The sequence below is a fragment of the Onychomys torridus genome, chromosome 7 (assembly GCF_903995425.1).
Source record: "Onychomys torridus chromosome 7, mOncTor1.1, whole genome shotgun sequence".
NCBI lineage: Eukaryota > Metazoa > Chordata > Mammalia > Rodentia > Cricetidae > Onychomys > Onychomys torridus.
In genome coordinates, this window is record NC_050449.1 from 4,291,096 (window position 1) to 4,309,215 (window position 18,120).

An 18,120-nucleotide genomic window follows, 5' to 3' on the forward strand; every position below is an offset into this window, starting at 1 on the left:
CCAGGAACTCCAGGGACCTGATGCCCTATTTGGTCTCCACAGGAACTGCACACATGTGCACATACTGCCACACAGAGACACACACATGAGGTAATTACAAATAAACTGCATCTTTTAAAAAAGAGAAAAATAATTCCTCCCATAGTAGATGACATCTCAACTCACTCAGGCATGCTGGGCAGAACACCAGACACAGTACAAACAAGACTGAACTTGGCGCAGTGAATTCTGTTTTAAATGTCAGTTCTCCAGAAAAGCCAATTGCCTGTCAGTCTTTTAAGGGCAAAAATAAGTAACTCACTTTTGGGTCATCAGACCTTTCTTCTCATGTCTTTCTTCTCTGAGAAGTGACCTTCAGCAGACCTCGGTGGCCAAGTATATCCTATCCTACCTCCTGCTATAGTTACTTGAAAAAAGGAACAGACACCTGCCCCAGGCATAGACAGCCAGGCACCTTCAGGAGAATACACGTTTTTTACTCATGTATTCGATGTGTATTGTTTTCTGTGCTCCAGCACTGTTTTAACCTTGAGGGTGTGATTCCCAAACAAAGAAGTCTTGTGTGCACATGGACTGGAAAAACTCACCCCAACAGTGAAGTGACAGCCCTGGAGAGAGCAAATGGACTGAAGCACCATGCACCACATCAGTGGGTGTGGGAATGGGAACTCGGAGCTGAGGGTTTTCCGTGACGAGGTTCTACTGGGGAGGACCATGAGGTGTGGCTGCCAAGGAATCTTAAATGGTCTTATTAATAAAAACAAACCAGGAGCCAAATATTGGGGTGAATTCTGAAAGATCAGAGAAGCAGAACAAGCCACAGCTACCTCACCTCTCCAACTTCTCAGCCAATCCTGTTTCCTCAAACTGGAAGCCTGAGTCCTCATCTAAATGGATCTCAGCTAAATTGCTCAAAAGCCTAAAAGGTTAAAAGCCTCTAGTTCCTGGTCCTCATGCTTATATACCTTTCTGCTTCCTGCCATCACTTCCTGGGATTAAAGGCATGTGTCACCATGCCTGGCTGTTTCCAGTGTGGCCTTGAACTCACAAAGATCCAGATGGATCTCTACCTCCCAAGTGATAGGATCAAAGGTGTGTGTACCACCATTTTCTGGCCTCTATGTATAATCTAGTGGCTGTTCTCTTCTCTGACCCTCAGATAAGTTTTATTAGGGTACACAATTTATTGGGGACACAATATATCACCACAAGGATCCCAGAAGTACTGTGGGACTTTCCCCAACATCATCTTGCTCAGTGTCTTTCGAACTTCCTAAAATTTGATGTGTCTCTCCAATAAATTCCCTTTTGGCTACACTAGGACTTGATTTCTCCTGTAAAAGAAAAGGCCACCACAACCGGCAGTGGGACCCGGATCTGTCCTTAGTGCATGAGCTGGCTGTTTGGAACCTTGGGCTTACACAGGGACACTTTGCTCAGCCTGGAAGGAGGGGACTGGACCTGCCTGTACTGAATCCACCAGGTTTAAATGAATCCCCAGGGGAGTCTTGTCCCTGGAGGAGATGGGAATGGAGGGGAGGGGCTGGGGAAAGGTGGTGGTGGGGGCGGGAGGAGGGAGGACAGGGGAGCCCATAGCTGATATGTAAAATTAAAACACAAAATATAATAAATAAAAAAGGAGAAAAAAATAAAAAGAAAAGGCAACACTGGGCAAGGTTCTCTGGAGCAACAACAGAACCAGGAAGGGCCGGGTAGTTCAACAGTGGCTATCTGCACACTTGGGAGCCTCTGAAGCTGGATGTCTCTGCTGTCCCAGTTTGGTGGTGGAGGCTTGATGGAGTGTCATAGGTGTGTAGTCTAAGTTAAGGCCAAAGAAACTGGAGTGTGCTGTCAGCCAGGGATCGCAGTGGCTGAAGCGATGGGCACACTCACCCAGGGAGAGGCTGTAAGGATGGCTAGATACATTCAGCTCTTTCCTCGGAACTCGCTGTATCCGAGAAACCCATTGGAAGATGCCACCCCTTTGAGGCTGGATCTTCCCACATAGTTAAACCTCTCTAGAAATGGCCAGAGGTGTGTCTCCTAAGTGATTCCTCCAGCTTTGTCACTGACATCTTCATCCCTCATTAGCTTCATGTACCATTCTTGTCTGAATCTTTCCAGAAAAATAGAGCCCAAAAATATAGAACAAGGACCAGATCAAGTGGTTGGTGTGATACACGGTGAGTCCATTGCTCTCTCTGTGCCCAGTGAGGTGCAAACTATGGCTGCCCTTATGGTACTGTTATTATGCAAAAGTAACATTTGGAACAGAAAGAAAACAATTGTGCCTTAACTTCTGTTTGAATACCGCCCATGCTCTACACTTTAAGGAAGACCTGAGATTCCCCAATTTTCTCTTTAATTTGGGATCACCCTTTTTTATTTTGTTACTTGTTTTGTATTAATTTTTGAGACAAGGTCCTGCTATGTATTCCAGACTGACCTCAAACTCATTAGTCTGTACATGCTGCCTCCTGCCTGCCTCCATAATGAAGTTTCAGATTTGCACCATCATGCCCTGCTTACCTTCCCCGGTAGTGGGTAGCCATCCCAGCATTGGCCTGGAAGTTCCAACCCCCATTGAGGCTTCAGTAATGGTCACTCCCACAAGGCGGGGCTGACGGAGGAAGCTGAAGACCCAGGATCCAGAGCAGAGGTCTCTCTTGGTTCTGGGACTCTGGACGCTGGAGGTAGACCGAGCAGAGTTCTCCAGAGAACACCGCCGGACTGCGCCATCCCTTTGCCAGACCCTACAACCTATCCCTTCATTTGTATGTTACCCCACAAAATAAACCTCCCTTTTAACTACATGGAGTGGCCTTAATAATTTCACCAATACACACACACACACACACACACACACACACACACACACACACATACACACACTGTAATACAAATTTTGAAGAGATTTGGGGGAAAACATCTCAGAAAAGAGAAAAACAGAGTGAGCAGAAAGTCCTGGGGATCAAGCTCAGGCAGGCCGTCAGGGTTGGCAACACCATCTTGCCAGCCCTCCTCCAAGATCTCACGTGTCTAATCCTATCTTGGTGTCCATGTTAGAAGACCAGAGCTGACACCAGACGTGTCCAGTTCTCTATTACTGTATGAAAATGACCCTCAAGAGTGGCTCCTGAGGACAATTGTGCATTATGTCCCAAGATTCTGAGGTTTGGGAGCTCAGGCCCATTGGATGATCCTGCTGTTCAGTAAAGCAGATGACTTGTTTTGGAAGATTTGTGAACTTCACTCACATGTCTGCTGAGCTAGTACGGAGACCGCAAAGCTGAGTTCAGCTGGGACTGCCAACCATAGTGCCTCTGTGTGGCATCTCTGACGTGCAATCCTTTTCAAAAATTCATTGTTTGTTTATGTGTATGAATGTTTGGCCTGAAAGTATGTTTATGCACCACATGTGTTCCTGATATCCATGGATGTAGAGGGAGTCAGATCACATGTAACTGGAGTTAGAGATGATTGTGAGCCAAGCATGTGAGTGCCAACAACTGAACCTAGCTTCTCCGCAAGTGCAACCGGTGAGGATCGTCAACTGGCTCTCCAGCCCCAGCATCCAGGACTTAACTTTAGTATCTCGTTGGATGTGCCTTTGCCTTCATATATCACCATTCCTGCCATACTCTGATGGTAAAAGAAACAGACACATCCAGAATTAAAGGGAGGGGGTCCACATTTCCCAGTTTGAAAAGGGAAAAGCCAAGGAATTCACAGTGATGCTCTAAACAGCCACACGGGGTCACCCTCCCAAAACAAAAAACACCTGCCACGTAAACAAGCTTCTAACCAAAGCACACTCACTGGTCACAACAAACCTGCTGGGCAGACCCCACCTGTGTATTCTAGTTTGTACCCTTCTTTTGAAAGACCCCCAGTGGAGATCTTCCCTCAGGAGAGACCCCAAACCCAAGGAACACACCGAGACCACGGATCAGATGCAAAGAGCAAGAGGGTTTATTTGAATTCACAGGTACCTGGGGCGACAAGTCTCTCGGAGGACTTGCGCGCCTTCCTAGGGGAAGGGGAACTTCTTATAGAGTCCTGGGGGCAGAAGCATGGTTACAGAAGCGAGAAGCATAGTTACAGGGTTCCCATTGGTAAATTCAAATAAGGCCAGGGTGAACTTGGGGGCTATCTTTAATTTTCAGAAATGTGCAGCTGTTTGTTCTCCAAGGCCAGGTGGCCAATTATAGATACCTTGTTCTGACTCAAGGTTTGTTCCTCCCAAGACTGGGTGTTTGATATCTCCTGCTTTGACTCAAGGTTACTTTCCCAATTATCTCTCTCAAGGCCGTTTCTTAGGCTAAGTTACTGAGACGGGGGGGGGGGGGGGGGGGGGGGGGGGGGGCATTTCACTTTATCTTTGTGACCCAGCTGTCAGTGCCAAAAAGGACAGGGATTTGGTGCTGATGTGGATGTCCCGATAAGACTCTATGCCACAACCCTCATGAAGGGAGATAGTGCGGTCTTGATGGTGGTACATTTTTTATTTTTCTACAAGTGCAGAAGGCTGTCATGGGACATGACCCCTGGCCACAGAGTTGCTGATCATTCCGAGTGTGTGAAACAGCAACTCTTCCAGGTATCAGCAAGTACAGTGAGGAAGGAGAATGGCACTCTGGCCTGACCTCCATCTAAGGGTCAGCAGTGGTTGGCTGGTACCTTCTGAAACTTCAGCTGGTGAGGAAGAGACATGGAGTTACAGGCTGGTGTTACACAGGACTGTTCTCCCAGCCAAACTGCCGCCATGCCATCTTCAGGAGTTCAGGTGTGCCTCCTCTAAAGCAACCATCTCAGGTAGGCTGACTCTTAACAATTCCCTTATAGAAAGAAGAGACAGAAAGGATCATGGCACCCTCACCTGAGCATCCAGCCTTCCCCCACAGCCAGTGGTGTGCAATTCTGATCTGTTTGCACATGGCCTCAGGGAGGAACTAAATTAAATCGGAGAGGAAGCACTAAGGGAGGGGCTACGTCTACTCGGTGTTGGGGAGCCATCATCCGTGCTGCGTGCAGACCTTCCACAAGAGCTGCTTTTAGGCCGCCCATGCTCCTGCCTCTCTCCCTCTTGTTGCTCTGTAAGGTTCCCCAGGGTGAGCTTTGGTGGAACCCCACCTCAGCTTGTTGGCTTCAGGAGGAGAAACAGACATGTTTGTTTACATCCCCCACAGGGAAAGAATCAGCAACAGCTGAAAATATAGTTTGATGGTAAAGTATTTGCCTGCACTATGAGGCCATGGGTTTGATTCCCAGCACAAAAGGGGATTAATAAAAGGTAGATGGGGTGATTTAAATTAAGAAAAGCTAGCTAGCAACAAGCCAGGTTAAGGCTGGGCATTCATAAGTAAGAATAAGCCTCTGTGTGTGATTTATTTGGGAGTTGGGTGGTGGGCCCCCCAAAAGAGTAGAAAAATCAACCAACAACAGCAACAAGATTCTAACCTAAAGAAGGAGTGAAATTTCTTAGAAAATGTACCAGAGAATTTACAGAATCAGAAAAGCAGAAAAGCGTGCTCAGAATCTGTGGTCCAGAGGGGAACCTGGTAACAGAACCACAGCTAGGCTGCAGTGCAGAGAGGCAGCTTGGGTGTCTGTGTGGGTGACACTGCCCTGTAGGGAATTCTTCCGAACTGTCCCCATATACCACGTACTGTGCCTACACCCAGAGTCCTGCACAGGAGAATTTTATGTCTGGGTTGGGATCACACATGACCCGGGAAGATGACTCCGTGTACAAAAGCACATGCCTGTCCTGTAACCCTGACAACCTGAGTCCCCACCCTGGAATCTACAGAAGCCAGACTAGTGGTGCATGTCTGTAATCCCAGCCCTTCTATGGCAAGACTTGAGGAATAAACAGGAGGAATGTTAGTCAAGTATGGAAAGGTGTCCTCTGACCTCCACGTGCATGTCCCCTCTGACACATACATCATACACACAAGATAATAAACACATACAAAAATAATAAATATTTTTAAAAGAGATCAAATTTGTCACCTTCTAATCCTCTCGGAACAGCTTAAGCTGCACATAGCACTAAACTCTAGCATATACTGTAATTTTACACACACACACACACACACACACACACACACACACACATATCCCATAGTAACATTAAATTTAAAAATCAGGCTCAGTAAGACATTAATAGGTTGAGGGCATGGCTCCAGAGACAAAATGGCTGTTACCATGTCTAGGGCCCTGGATTTGGTCCCCAGCATGTTTTAAAGCAGAAGTTGGAGCTAGAGAGATAGGTTGGCAGTTGGAAGCACATATAGCTCTTATACAGAAACAAGTTGAATCCTAAGTACCTACATCAGGGTGCACAATTGCCTATAACTCCAACTCCAAGGGGATCCAATTCTTCTGGTGTCCATGGATTTCTGCACTCATCCACACATACTCAGAGACACAATCATACACATCATTAAAAAGAAATAATCTTTTTTAAAAGAACAGTAAGTCTTAAAGTAGAATGACTGTAACAAAATGTTGTAATAGAAGTCATTTAACTTAGACATTCTTCCTTTCCAGAATTTTCCATTTAATATTTTTAGACAACATTTAACCACAAGAAAGTAAAACCACAGAGAATAGATTTTGTCCATTATCTTCCCTTTTAGAGGGTCAGAAGTTCTGGCCCCTCTCCCACATCCACAGAAGGAGGCAGGGCCTTTTGCCATACTTATTCAAGATAAGATCCATTCAAACCTTCCCAATTCTGTAGTTAGAGCTGCATTGACTTTGGAGGGAGGTCCAGAAAGGCAACTCAGCAAAGGTGTTTACTGCCAAACCTGACCATCTGAGTTCAATCCTGGGAACTGACATGGTATAGAAGGAGAAAGCCAACTCCCAAATGTTCTTCACTGACCACTCTGCACATGTGCCATGGTGTATAGCACACTTACACACAACAAATTCTAAGTAGACAGTAAATTAAAGGAGAATGGTTATCGGTTTGGGCTTTTTTTATATTTGTTTATTTGTTTGTTTGTTTCACTTATATGTATCATATATGTATGCCACATGTACACAGGTGCCCACAGAGGCCAGAAAGGGCATAAGGTCCCACTGGAGCTGGAGTCACAGTGGTTGTGAGATACTGGATGTCTACACTGGGAACAGAGTAAGTTTTACTTCCTCAATGATAAAGGAAACTTAGCTATTATTACCTACCAGCTTTCTCTCGGTGCCCTTTGGTAGTTTCAGAATGTCTGTGATGGTCTGGGGGTTTCTACACTGCACCCTTACCGTCTTGCAGCTTTAGGTTGTTCTTTTGGGTAGCACCTTTGGGCTTTGTGATTGTTTCTCTCTCTCTCTCTCTCTCCCTCTCAGAAATTTTATGTAATCCATGATCCTTTGTTGACATTCTAAACATTATATAAGCATTAGAAACCCAATGAATCTCTTTGTGACCCAGGCTTATGATAGGAACCATCAATTATTTGTTTTCCTGGCCCTTTCAATCTCTAGCTGCCACTTGTCCTTTCCTGATTATCTCTTAATCTACTCTTACCCCTGTGAAATAGGGAGCAAAAGTACCAAGTTCCGCATTCTAAGATTGAAGAGATGGCCCAAGAGCAAAGAAGCCAAGCTCTGAGGACCCTCTGACTCCAGTGGCCTCTGCCCTCTGGCAAAGCTCCTTCTCAGGTCCCAGACTGAGAAACCAAGCACACAGATCTAAAGACCAAGTCCATCTTCCAAATGCACATCAAACCTGGTATCTCATTTTTGGCTATGTCCAGGACCTTTAGTCCCTAGGCAGCCAGTCCGATGTCTGCAACTTTGCACGGCAATTTACCAAGACATGCTGGTAGCACTTCATCTGAGGCCGATAAACTCAATGAAGGGGGCCAGACAATGTGGGGCAGGGGTCTTGATTGTTTCTTTATGGCTGAAATTGAGAAATGCTACTGATTTTTGTACATTGATCTTGCAATAAACAAACACTCAGAACTGTCTTATTACCTCTAAGGGCTTCCTGCTTCTTTATGTTCATAAATGATCATAACACTCACAGATGACAATTCTGGGTCATTCTTCATTCTCATTCTCTTTCTGACATGTTATGTAGAACTGAACTTTCTAAATGTGATATAGAATCTCATGCTAGTAAATATTATTGTATTGTTCACAACAAGTAAATAAATGATACTCAAGTTTTTCCAGGTGAAAAACAAATGTTTTTCTACCACATCAAAGAAGTTCTTTTCTGGGCAGGGATGTGGCTCAATGATTGCTTACTCCTCAGACAAGGCCACGGGTTCAGTCCCCTCAAATAAAGTTGTCTATGGTTCTGATATGCCAGTGGGACACAACTGGAGGGGACTGTCCCTTCCTTTATATTCTAATTTTTCCACTAACATAAATGTGGAAAAATAAATAAACATAAGACTTTATTATATTTTTTCCTTTCATTTTTTAATATAACACTGGAGTTTTTTGAAGTAGAATTCTCCCCTGGCAGTCTTTGAACTGGAATTGGTCACGATATGTTAGGTTCTTAGTTGTTCCACACCCCACTTTTTGCTCTTTAAACCTAATACACAGTAGGATTCTGACATCCACTCTCACAGCTTCGACTAGTCTGTAATGATCTATTATTGCACTTTCTCTTATCAAGGCTTGATGAGGATTATATTGACATCATAAAATGAGGCTGCCTATCTGGCTTATCTTTCTTCAAGGAAGGAAGTAATAAAATTGAAGTTTCCAATCAGCAAAATAGGGAATTTTTTTAAAATAATGCTTACCAAAATTAGAAACTATTCCTTAAAAATTCAATGAAGATAAGGGACTAGGGCATGACTCAAGGGCAGGACACCTGCTTAGCATGTATGTATGATGTCCTAGAGCAACCCCCAGGCTTAGCATGTATGTATGATGTCCTAGAGCAACCCCCAGGCTTAGCATGTACACATGATGTCCTTGAGCAACCCCCAAGCTTAACATGCATATATGATGTCCTAGAGCAACCCCCAGGCTTAGCATGTACATATGATGTCCTAGAGCAACCCCCAGGCTTAGCATGTATGTATGATGTCCTAGAGCAACCCCCAGGCTTAGCATGTATGTATGATGTCCTAGAGCAACCCTCAGGCTTAGCATGTATATATGATGTCCTAGATTCAACACACAGGCTTAGTATATATGATGTCCTAGGGAAACCCCCAGGCTTAGCATGCATATGTGAAGTCCTAGGTTCAACTCTCAGCACCAAAGAATAAAGTAAAACAGAAATCATAGCAGCTTCCTACTCCAGAGTATTAAAAAATGAATAAATGAAAGTCTTAACTGAAATTAAAAATTCATTAAAAATATAAAAGTAATGGGTTGTCCACATGGTAGGATCCACACCTACCAATAGTAGCCCCTTTCACTATTTTTAATTTATTTTATTACATTTTGTTTATTTGTTGGGAATGAGTACAGGTACATGAAGGCCACAACATGTACTAGTGTGTAGGTCATCAAGTGCCTTCACCCACTAAGCTAGCTCAATCATTCTTAAATGTCACCATTGAACACTAAATGATCCACCTTGGTGAACCTGTACAACTCACATGGGTTTAGTGTCATGTACTAGTTGTATTCTGTAGTAAAGTCACTTGGCCTCTCTGAGCTTCCAGTTCCCCAAGAACAGAATGGAAATCTTATCATTTACTTCTCTGCCTTAGTTTAAAGAACAAATGAAATAGAAAAAACTTAAATTCTATTAAAGACTAGAACTGACAACCAACCTCAGCAACTCATAAATGAGAGCAAAGATCTTGGCACCCATTTTCAAGCCCAGCAGAACCACAAAGTCATCTTAATTAGAGGCAGAAAAGTATACATGAGGCTAGACCACAAATGCCCAGTCCTCAACCCCTTTCAGCCCTCAATCCCTTCTGTCTGCAAGGCGACTGGAGGTAAATATATATGTAAACAAAATTCTAAATGGTCTTATTAAATAAGAAACACAGAGCCAAATACGGAGTTAAAAGCCCAAGAGATCAGTGCATTAGCGAAAAGCCAAGACTACCTTTAGCTTACCACTCACTGCTGTCCTTCCCCTGAGAGAGACCTTCTTCCTGTGTGTGTGCTTTATTGCTTTCCTGTTCTGCCTTCTCATTGGCTCTAAGCCCAGCCACATGACTTCCTCGTCACTGCGTGTCTATACAGACCTCCTGGTCTCTATGGTTGGCACTGGGATTAAAGATTCGGGTCACCATGTTTGGCTGTGTCCTTGACCACACAGAGACTTTGCCTGCCATTTGATCGGATTAAGGGTGTGTGCTACCACCGCCGACTTCTGATTAATGGCTCACTTTTACCTCTGATCTCCAGGCAATTTATTTATTAACATACAAATAAATCACATTTCAACACAAAATATCACCATATATATGTGTGTGTGTGTCTGTGTGTGTGTATGCATATATATAATATATACATATACACACATGAGGCTAGTCCACAAGTGCCCAGTCCCCAGCCCTTTTCACCCCTCAGTCCCTTCTGTCTACAAGGCAGCTGGAGGTGTTCCGGACTCCATGCTCTACACAGAAAATCAGGGAAGCCCAAGTCCAATGAGGCCACTGCTCATCCCCATTGCATGTCCTACTATTGGTCACTGGTTTTTCCATCCTGTTATCCATCTTCCTTTCCATCACTGTGTAGCAGAGCACAAATTCTCATGCCATTTCAGTAGGAATTCAAGACTTTCCATTCCACCTCCTTTCTTTGATGAGCTAGGAAACGAAGTGCAAACGCCTGCCTCCTGTAGTTAGAGTTTTCCTGCCTGGCCCAGTTAGGACAAATCTCTCTTACACACCAGTCCCACAGTCACTCAGACCCAATCAAGAAAGCACACAGAAACTTACATTGTTTAGAAACTGTATGGCCATGGCAGGCTTCTTCTTATCTACTTCTTCTATCTTAAATTAACCCATTTCTGTTAGTCTATACTTTGCCATATGGCTTGTGGCTTACCAGTGTCTTTACATGCTGCTTTTCATGGCGGCGGCTGGCAGTGTCTCTCTCCAGCCTTCCACTTCCCAGAATTCTCTTCTCTCTTGTCCCGCCTATACTTCCTGCCTGGCCACTGGCCAATCAGAACTTTATTTACCCAGAGCGATATCCACAGCAACCTCCTCTTTGAAGACTTAGCCCTCCCGTCCCTGGAGCAAAGAGGAACATGTTTTTCAGGTTATGGATCTGAGGAACCCCAGAAAACATGGGGTGAAAGAGCAAGAGGGAGAAATGCTTGCCCAGACTAGAGGCACGTGTTGAGGACAAGATCTGAGAAGCTAGAAAGGGAGGGAGCCGAGCTCTGCTCCCCATGTTTACCAGGCAATCAGTAAGACTTCAAACAGAGGTACTGGGGTCATCTGGGCACTGGGTTTCAGGCTTTACCAAATACTCTGGTGTATTTGGCACACTAAACGTGTAACTTAACGTGTCATGGAAACTGCTAGGAGCTGCCAATCTGACAGGATGGTGCAGATTCTGACAGTGGGCAGAGCAGCAGCCCCTTGGTGGAGAGATGGCTGTGAGTGTGATACAGGCAAAGCTTGTGACTAGGGTAGGGCTTCAGTCATAGGTCTTCCTCCCCAGTCGATTGGCAGCTGGGAGTCAAAATGAGGTGGATCACGACAAAGAAAAGTGATGTCTCTGGCAGGCTTGAACTTGGAGCTGGAGAAATGATTCAGCCAATAAAGAACTTGACAGGACTTATAAAGGACATGTCTTCAAAATCCTAGTAAAGGAGCTGAGCTGGTGGCACCTTCTTATAGTCTCAGAGTGGAGAAGCCAGAGACAGAGGAATCTTGGGGACTCTGGCCAGCAAGCCTGGCCTAATGGGAGAGCTACAGGCCAATGAGAGACCCTGTCTCAAACAAGGTCGATGGGTCCTTGAGAAGATGCATGATTCCTCTATATGTACAAACACATATGTGTACACATCATTAACAAATATAGATACCAAAAGCAAAAAACAAACAAACAAAACAAACCTGTTATAACATGGTAGATTACTGGCTTGGTGTGCTGGCTAGTCTTATGTCAACTTGACACCCAAACTAGAGTTATTTAAAAGGATGAACACTTAATTTAGAAAGTGCCTCCATAAGATCCTGATGTAAGGCATTTTCTCAATTAGGTATTGATGGGGGAGGGGCCAGACCATTGTGAGTGGTACCATCCCTGGGCTGGTGGTCCTGGGTTCTATAAGAAAGCAGGCTGAGCAAGCCAATAAGCAGCACCCCTCCATGACCTCTGCATCAGCTCCTGCCTCCAGGTTCCTGTCCTGTTTCTGTTCCTGTCCTGGCTTCCCTCAATAATGGACTACCATGTGGAAGTATAAGCCAAATGAACCCTCTCCTCCCCAAGCTGCTTTTGGTCATGGTGTTTCACCACAGCAATAGAAACCCTGACTAAGATGAAGAGCCAAGTGAGGAGGCAGCCATGATGAGTTCCCAGGCCCAGAGGCCACAGCGGAGACCCTGCAATTGCAAAGCCAGCAGCTCAAGCTTGATCGGGGGCAGTGGGGCTGGCTGGGAGGGCACAGCCTCACTGCACCATGGCAGCTACATCAAGCTGGGCTGCCTGCAGTTCGTCTTTAGCATCACTGAGTTTGCAACTAAACAGCCCACAGGTGATGCCAGCCTGCTGCAGGATGGGGTTTTGACCAAGAAGCTCTCAAGCCCCATCAGGGCCCTGTGCTGTGTTCCAACTCCATTCCCTAGGCCATTGGCCTGGACACCCATCCAAGACTCCGGCAATGCAAAAATGTACACGAACCAAGCCCGGGCGTTTTCTATATCAGAAACCCTTCAACTACAATCTTTGCATGAAATGAAGAAAACCTTTCGACTGTTTTTTTAAGACTTTTTTTCTTTTCTCAAGTTCTAGGGGGCATTGGCACATATATTTGTACTCAACATTTCATGGGAAAGCAGCAGATCTGAGCTGAGGAACAGCATGGGCAGGGAGAGGAAGACCCTGGTCTGGACACTTCCAGCACAACCTCTCACCCGCCTCCTGCTCCCTCCTCCTCGACCACCTGCCTGTTGTTATAAAATAATCAGAAATTTGTTCTGTTTTGTGGCAGTGACAACAGTTTTATATTAAAAGAAAAAATAGTTTTCATACAGCAAAATCTATACAATATCATTGTTTTATTTAATATAAAGATGGCTACCCACCCCTCCACAGCTCCCACCCTACAAGTTTCACTACAGGTAGCTACTGTGTATATGGACAAATAAGAAATGATTTCCTTTTCTGGCTGTCCATCTATTTTATTTCAAATAAGGAAAAATGTATTGGATTTTTTGTAAATACATCTAGTAATGTCATTTTTTCAATGTTTTTAAAGCTGTACAGTACATGTAGTAGAGTGTTTTTCTCAAATGTCTATTGTAGCGAAGGCATTTTTGTTGTAAGCCTGTTGTGTGTCCTTTTCTGTTCTTGCCACTGCTCAGCCCAGCTCCTTCCCTCCTCCTCTCCACAACTAGTACCAATGTACATAGTAATTGTAATGTTTTAGACTTTCCAGAAACTTCCCTGTATTCTGTATATAAAAAAAAAACCAAAAATACTTCAAAAGAAAGAAAGAAAAAAAGAAAGAAAGACATTGACTAAGACAGATGGGATTTAGATCTAGTGGATGATCAGTGCTGGAGAAAAGACCTGGCCAGGTTCCCAGGACTAGACTCCAGACTGCCTCTCCTGCCCTACCTGGATGCAGTCATTCTCAGAACAAAGCTGCCAGGAGGATGCAAAAACTTTCTCCTCTCTAATTTCCTTTCAAATGGCACAGTGTGATGGAGAATTTTATTGGTCATCTTGACAAAAATCTGGATTCTCCTGGGGAGACAGTCCTAAGGAGAGATCAGGTTGGTCTGTGGGGGGTCATCTTGATTCTGTTCATTGATGTGAGCCTAAAAATGGGCAGCATCTTTTCCTTGGTTTGGGTCCTGGACTGTACAAAGGAGAATGGGGGCTGAGCGCGAGCACATGTGCATTTGTTCTCTCTGCTGGTGACAGTGGATGTAACAAGCTGCTTAAAATCCCTGCCTTGACTTCTCTGCAATGATGGACTGTAACTGCAAGCTGTGGGCCAACTAAGCCCTTTCTCCCTTAAACTTGCCTTTGTCAAGGCATTTTGTCAGAGCAACAGGAAGCAAACTAACATTCACAGAGAAGCCATCAATTATCTGCTTAGGATGCTCCAGCCATACTCTCAGGATTCAGTTGCAGCTCACACACAGGACAGCCTACTAAATATGCTTTCACACGACCTGTGCACAAGTTCCAGATGCCGAAAGCACAAGCCAGCTCCTGTGCTAGATGCCTTCTGGTGACTCAATGCCGAAGGCCACCAATCCCTGTAAAATGTTCTTCTCGACCTCTAGTCACCTGGCTTCCCTAATCAGCCCCTGAACTTGTCCAGTTCCGATACACTCCCCTGGACTACAGTGATCTTCATAAACACAAAGTGACTGTCACTCCCCTTGAACACTCTTTAGTGACTGCCTCTGCTCTCCTCACTCAGTATACAAAGATCTGCAAACCAGCCCCTCCCCCTGTCTGGACTGCAGCCTAATTTTATATCACCCTGGAACTAAGAATAGACTTTATTTGAATTTTTAAAGGGAACCCAAAAAAACAAACAAACAAACAAACAAACAAACAAAGAAGACTAGCCATATATCACCCTCAGAGTCTAAATTATTTTCTGACTTAATAGAAAAAGGTCGCTACAGTTTAGAGGGTCCAACCATGACCTTCTCCCCTTTCAGGGCCGAGAGTCCTCATCAGTCAAAGGGCTGTCCTGTTCAAAGCCTGTGCTACCATACCCCACTTCTAGATAACCTTCTAGGAACACCGAACCCAAGGGGTCCAAGTCTTCCCCCAGAACACAGTGTTGGAAGCCAGCTTTTCTAATTTCGTTTTCTGGTTTTTCCTAACTGTATCTTATGAATGACCTGATAACAAGGGAAGGGAATAAGAAAAACAAGACAGAAGGAAAAGAAAGAGAAGGAAAGACGGGGGAGGGAAGAAGTAAGAAGAGTGGAGTTTTAAAGATAGATACTACGAGAACTCTGTTGTTTTTTAAAGATTTAAGGTGTGTGAAATGTTTGACTGCATATATGTCTGTGCTGAAGATAGTAATTGAAAATCAGGGTGTGACCTTTTTATTAAGTATTGGTACAAGGCATTGCACTAAACACTAACATTTGTTCTTTGGGTAATATTTAGCTCCGTGAGAGGTGCCCACTGGAATTCCATTTTTTTATCTCATGCAACCCAAAGCTGATCCAAATATTGACTAAGCATTGTAAAGTGGTCCAGCAAGGGCTGAAGGCTGAAGCAGAGTCTGTTTCAGAGAATGTAGTAGTGTGACTGGTAGTTACCTGGCCTCTCAGCATCACTGACCTGTTTGGAAATGGGATAGAAACAATCAAGTGTTAGAAGGGCAGGAAATATCTTCCCATTATTTCCTCAACATTTAACAGTTGCAGGTAAAGACCTCCTACCCATTATCCAACCGCATCCCCTGTTCTCCTCTGAAAACTCTTCTTGCCCTAAGACTCCCTGGTTGAGATTGTGGCAGAGCTCTGTCTTGCTCAGCGCTGGGTGGAAATAGGATCATTCTTCCACCTGCTGCCCTTCTGCTGTGGTAGAACAGTGAGCAGTGTGAGCTACAGACCTGAGTGTTCAGTGAGGAGGTGCCATAGCTCTTTGTTCTTCTTGGGAAAAGAGAATTAATTCACCAAGCATCTGTCTGTCCAGAGTATCATGTTGGGAGTAGGGGAAGGTTGTGGCCTGGCACCAGCCAGAGGAGGAAATTGTCTCTGGGAAGTGACCTCACACCCTTCTCACAGGTCAGTTTACATTGCAGGACAAACAGGAAGTGACCTCACCCTTCTTACTGTTCAGGTCACCTTGCAGGACAAACAGGAAGTGATCTCACACTCTTCTTACTGCTCAGGTCACCTTGCAGGACAGGCAAGCAGGCCCACACCTTGACCAGGAAGGACTCTTCAGCTTCACATGCCTCTTACCCTTCTCTGCTTTTCCCTATTACTTGACTCTTTAATTGGCACACTGAGGATGGGTGACTGAGCTTAGCTTGTCTGGCTGCGGAAGGCCCAGGCTCTGACCACAATCCTTGTTAACAATAGCACAGTACTTAACAATTCAATGATGTTGCAGGCTTTAGTGTCACAGAGGTTAGCTGGGCTACAGAGCAAGTTCCTGTCTCAAAACTACAAACAAAGAAGGATAAACAATTGAAGTAAGAGGAAGTATTGTGGAAGAGGTGGTGTCTAGGGGAACCTGAAGGTGTATTGTGGCCATCACAGTCAGGGCACATGCACCATGGAATCTCAGTCCAAGAGACACAGGTGAGTCCATCCATCTAAAATGGCAGAGGGAGACAAGAGTGAATACGGAGAGGGACTGTAAGTCACTGACTGGTTAGAGGAAGAACTGTTAACTGCTATGGGTCACTCTCAACAAAGTCAAGAGCTTTCAAGGGTTACATTCCTGAGCAACAGTTACATGGAAAACAGATGAATCAATGTAAATAATTGGCTTTTAGAGGAGGTAATGACCTCTAAGAAGGATGTCAACATTTCTAGTCTTTGAGTCTTCCGGATTTGATGGAACTCGACTCTTTAGTCCCTTATCTAGAGTGAGCCTAGCATTATGCACCCTCATCCCCTCAAGTATTTGAAATTGAAGGCTGAGGCTGTAGCTTAGTTTGTAGAGTACCTGCCTAGCATGCATCAGCCATGGTTATTATCCCCAGCACTGGATCATGATGACCCTAGCATTGGGGAAATGGAGGCAGGAGGATCAGAGGTTCAGAACAGAGCATGAAGTTCAATATCCAAAACCCACAGTTGAAGGCAAGAGCCAACAGAAACAGTCTTCTGACCTCCATGAATGTGCATGGCACATGTGTGCTAGTGTGCACCCTCACAAACACACACAAATAAAGTTTGAAAATAAATAATATTGGGACTAGAGAGGTGACTCAGAGATTAAGCATACTTGCTGTTCTTCCAGAGAACCTGGGTTCCCATCATCTATAACTGCCTATAGCTCCAGCTCTAGGGGTCTGACACCCTCTTCTGGCCTCCAAGGGCACAACAAACCCACACATAAACACTTAAAAAATAAACCTTTAAAAATAACAGAAAAGGCAGGCCATGTCAGCCAGAAGAATAGGTAGGTAGGTAGGCCACCTGCCTTTGGAGCTCTCCTATTTCCTTGGTTCCCACAGTTCCCACAGACACAATCCTCCACCATCCCTCCATTTCCAATCCCACCACCTTGTCCCCAACCCCAACTCAGGTAGAAGTCACCTGCTCAAGTGCAGGCCACACCAGCTAGTAGACAAGTGGTGAGTGCCAGCAGAGACTCCCTGCTGGACCAGAAGCTGCCAGAACTCCAGACAGGCCACCAGCCCACAGATCTATTCCACTCTTTCAGTGTGCCCCTCTATCCCCGATCCCCCTTCCCCTCCTCTTCACATTGTTCCAGCTCCCAGTCCCCAACTCAGGTGAATACTCTCTGCTGGACCAGAGGCCATGCCAGTCACCAGAAGTCCAGCCACCAGCTTGGGTAACCATAGGACATGTGTAACCATAGGACACACAGGCCCAAAGACCAGAGAGCAAACAGAAGCCAAGGAACAAAACACCCATTCAACAAAGACAAACTCAGAAATTATCACCTAGACCTATAATCATCCCAAACCCAGATGCCTAGATGTCAGAGTAAGATCCAATCTACAACAGCCAAGATAATGTGTCACCACCAGAACCCAGTTATCCTACTACAGCAAGCTCTGAGTATTCCAAAACAGCTGAAGCACAAGAAAAAAACCTTAAAATCAACATTATGAATATGATAGAGATCCTTAAAGAAGTAAACAAATCACTTAAAGAAAGTGAGGAAAAAACATACAAAAAAGGGGAAAAATTAATAAATCCCTTCAAGAAAGCCAAGAAAACAGCAGAGGAAACAAATAAACTGTTCAAGACCTGAAAATGGAAATAGAAGCAACAAATGAAAAATGAACTGAGGGAATTATAGAAATGA